The sequence below is a fragment of the Quercus suber genome, unplaced genomic scaffold (genome assembly GCF_002906115.3).
Source record: "Quercus suber isolate HL8 unplaced genomic scaffold, Cork oak 2.0 scaffold_408, whole genome shotgun sequence".
In the NCBI taxonomy this organism is placed as follows: Eukaryota; Viridiplantae; Streptophyta; class Magnoliopsida; order Fagales; family Fagaceae; genus Quercus; species Quercus suber.
Window position 1 is genome coordinate 204,972 of NW_027069859.1, and position 4,357 is coordinate 209,328.

At 37.6% G+C, this 4,357-nt stretch overlaps 1 pseudogene; it reads left to right on the top strand.

Annotated features, from left to right (window-relative positions):
- LOC111988992 (senescence-associated protein 13-like) overlaps window positions 1-2,909 on the top strand; it is a 12,456-nt pseudogene extending 9,547 nt beyond the window's left edge.
- Window positions 2,910-4,357: the final 1,448 nt, after the last annotated feature.

The following is a 4,357-nucleotide window of genomic DNA, read 5'->3' on the forward strand; positions in this document are numbered from 1 at the left end:
AGGATCACTGACTCTTTGGCCTTCTGGTCAAAAAGGGGGAGAACTTTTGGGGCAGCTCTTGAGGGGGAGTTAATTATGTTATGTGTTTTCTTTAAGTGTGATACATTTTGTTTGTTTTAAATATCTATGCCTTAAGTTTGGTACACTTGTGAATCTTTGGGGTTTACTTATATTGTATGATGTTATTTAGCTTTTAGCACTGTTTGTTTGTCTTTTGTACCCATTGTTGCTTTTGTAAGATTTGAGGGTTGTTTCTAGCACTTTTGCATGATTGTAGGCTTATATGGTTTGTGCCATGTATTTGCAAAAAACTTTGCTTATGCAGCCTTGTGCTTTGTGTTTTGGTACTTGTTAATGCTTTGCATTACCCTAAGTACAACACTCGTGTGCCCTTGTAGGATTGTTCCTAGATGCATATATATTTGTATGCATTGGTTGAGTGTTGGACTTGCAAATGATTCTCTTCAATTGAGTTTATCATTTTTGCATGTCGGATGTTCATTCCTTGTGTGAATGAACATAGTAATCACTTTTGCTTAAGTGACTACTGGTGTTGATCTTGCCATGAATTATTGCTTTTATGCCTATGTTCATTTTTGCTTGATCATGCTTATTTTGCTCCATATGCATATTAAGTTTTCTGCGTACAATGATACTGCTATGTTATTGTGTTTCAGGAGTTACTTATTCATATGTTCAAGAGCTTTTCAGAATCTAGAGTTAGGTGTGAGTGAGTTTTCCAACTGTTCCCAACTCACGTTTAAGTCTAGAGTCTGTTGTAGGGTTTTGTCACGGAATAGCCAAAGGGGAGATTGTAAGGTTGAATTTAATCAACCATCTAATTGGCTTTATTTCCTGACCAATTTGCTTGTAATTTAGCACTTAGTAACCTTGTATTTAGGTGGGAAAATTTAAGGGTAGTGTGTGAGAAGATGTGAAGAAAACTCAAGAGTGTGCAAGAAAAATAGAGTCTCGCACTAGGACTCGCGGGTGGTTCGCGACTGGCAAGCCGCGAAAGGCAGTCACGGAGAGGCACACTGGGAAGCTGAAGGGTCGCGCCAGCTGTCACGCTACAGGACAAAAGTTCCAGTCTGGCCAGGCCGTTACGTCGCGACTTGATTTCGCGACTTGGCCAAGCCGCGAGATCAAGTTGCCAACTTGCCCTTTTGCAAAAACTGACGTTTTGCATTCCCTTCTCACCCTACTATATATACACCCTTATACCATCATATTGAGAGAGCTTCCAGAGAGAATTTTGTGAGAGAAAACCCTAGAGAAATACAAGATTGATTCATCCCCAATCTTCATCTAAAGAGACTCTACAAATTCCTCTACTCTCTTCCTCTCCATTGTCATACCCTTGAGAGGTCATTTACCCAAACCCTTGTCTCACCACACCCACGTCTGTGAGAAGGTCCATTTGGTGCTTTGGGAGCAGTTTGGAAAGGAACCAATATACATTGGTTGATGCTATGGTCAAGTAGCGGAATCCGGGAAGCTAGAGAAGAAATAGGTTCGGCGTAACCTCGTTGGAGCAAGAAGCTTGGAGGGCTTAGTATTGGGTAGATTAGGCTTGGAGGGTCTTCTCTGTTCATTATCCCAACTACATTCTTTAGTGGATTATTTGACCGCTTGGAGGGCGGCGGAGAGGTTTTACGCCGAGGACTTCGATTTCCTCTTCGATAACACATCGTGTGTTGTCCGTGTGTTTGCATCTTCTTTCCCTTTACCTTTGCCTTATATTTACTGCTGTGGATGTGTTTATATTTGGCTTAGATTGTTCAATCAATTCAGTTATAAGCTCGTTATCATATTCCGCACATTAATTGTTTGATATAAAGCTTGAATTGGTATCTTTGTTATTTTGGGTCTAAACGTTCAAAGGTGTTTTATACCCTTTTTGAACTTTCATTAGGTAACCAAGTGCCTCGCCATGAATTCTTTTGGGGTGCCATTGAGTACTCTCAAAATAAAATCTATTTCTTGCAGTCCATAACACCCAACTCACCATAGCCCACTTCTCCAATTCATCACACTCCAACTTGTCCACCAGTAGCCGAAATAAGGAGAAGAAATCAGTGGCTGCTTTGGAGCATTTTTGGAGCTTCCCCCTACATAATGCCCATATGTTCCTAGCAAAAGGGCTGGTCCGTAAGACATGTTCTGCTGTTTCTGAGTTCTGACAGCAGAAACCACACCCTGGCTCCACATGCAACTTCCTCCTATGTAGATTATCACGGGTTGGCAGAATATTAGAGCAGGCACGCCATAAAAAGTTCTTAACTTTGGGTGGTACTTTAAGGGACCATATTTTGTAACAAATAGGCCTATCCCTTGCTGTTGTGGAGTGTGGAATGCTCAACACAGTCTTGTTGCTTCAACCTTAGTGCTACTTGATAGGCAGATTTGACGCTGAAAAATTTTCCTTTATTCTCCTTCCAATTCAGCTTGTCTCTGCTTGCAACCCGTGCTAATGGTATGGCCATTATCTCCATCCGAGTAATGCACACTCTCAATATACAAACATTTGTACAAATACTGATCAAATTTTTTCACGTGCTAAGAAATGTGAACAAGTTACTGAATTTAACCCTACCATTCTAATATCTTGGCTCCTTCAGAGAGGTCATTTTCTGAGTTAAATGCCAACCTAAAACTGGAAAAAAAATAATTTAAGTTCATGAATCATGATCACCATTACAAAAATTATATTCTCTCTTTTGTAGTAACTAAGCAATGAAAAATTTTTGGAGGCTGTTATCTCTCAAACCCCTCTCAGACGTATTGGAGAGCCAAAGGAGGTTTCTTCTTTGATGACACTCCTTTGCCTTCCTGTATCTTCTTACATAACTAGTCAGACCATTTGTGTTGATGGAGGGATTACTATGAATGGCTTAAGCTTCTCATGAGCAGCAGAAAATGATGTTCAGACATACCTCATTGGAATATGTTTTTGGTACTCAATCAAGCACTACAAAAAACTGGTCCTATAGTGGCGTTTTTTTTAGTGGCGTTTTTTAAAAACGCCACTATAGGTGCCCTATAGTGGCGTTTTCTATAAATGCCACTATAGGCATATCTATAGTGGCGTTTGGAGTGTCCTATAGTAGCGTTTTAAAAAATGAGCCTATAGCAGCATTTCCAAAGGCCTATAGTGGCGTTTATAAAACGCCACTATAGGTTTTGGTCTACAATGGCCTATAATGGCGTTTGTCAAACGTCGCTATAGGAACTTTTTATTTATTTTTTATTTTTTTTCCGGTAGGGTAGGGCCTATAGTGGCGTTTTACAAACGCCACTATAGGCTCTTGTAACAGTAGGGCATATAGTGGCGTTTTATAAACGCCACTATAGGCATTTGTAATGGTATGACCTATAGTGGTGTTTTGTAAACGCCACTATAGCCCAGCTAAAAAAAATTCCAGCAAAAAAAAATTAAAATAGGGGACTTATGGTGGCGTTTGGGATGGACCTATAGCGGCGTTTACCAAACGCCACTATAGGTAAAAAAAAAAAAAAACGAGTGGTGCAGGCTTAAACAAATAGTATGGCATATTCCAAAAATATGCCATAGATCCTAGGAATATTCTACAATATTCCTAAAAAAAAAAAAAATAACTAAAGTAAAACTGAAACTGAATGGCCGGCCATTCAGTTTCTATATATATATATATATATATATTTATATATTTATATTTAAATGAGATGCTACATTTATAATATTTTTACAATATTTTTACAAAAAGTGATAAGTGGTTAGTTGTTATTGATTCAAATTTAAACTTAACACCAAAATTATTTTTTTACCATAACAATAACGACCAATAAAAACTTACTACGTAAAATTTGTTATAAAAATATTACAAACCTATCCTTTCCTAATTTATATATATATATATATATATATGTATATAAAAAGCATTAAAAGAATTACAATACTCAAAATTCAAAATTCAAAACCCACCTAACCCCACCTACCCCACTAACCTTATCAATTCATATTCTCTACATTTAGCCAACTTGTTCAGACTTCCTTTTTTTTTTTTTTTTTTTCTTTTCCTTTCTTTCTTTCTTTTCTCCCTTATCTCCACTTCTTCAAACTTCTTCAGACTTCTTTTTCTCCCTTACTCCCACTCACCTTATCAATTCTTTTTCTCAACGTCTAGCAAGCTTCTCCACTCTTCTTTTCTCTCTTTTTTTTTTCCTTCTTTCACTATTCTTTCACTACACACCTAGATTTATTCTTTTCTCTTCCTCTCCATTTTGATTTTATTTCCCCTATTTTATTTGTGGTAGTGTTAATGTTAGTGGGTTTTGGATTTGAAGATGGTGCTGCAAGTAAGTATTTTTTTTTTTT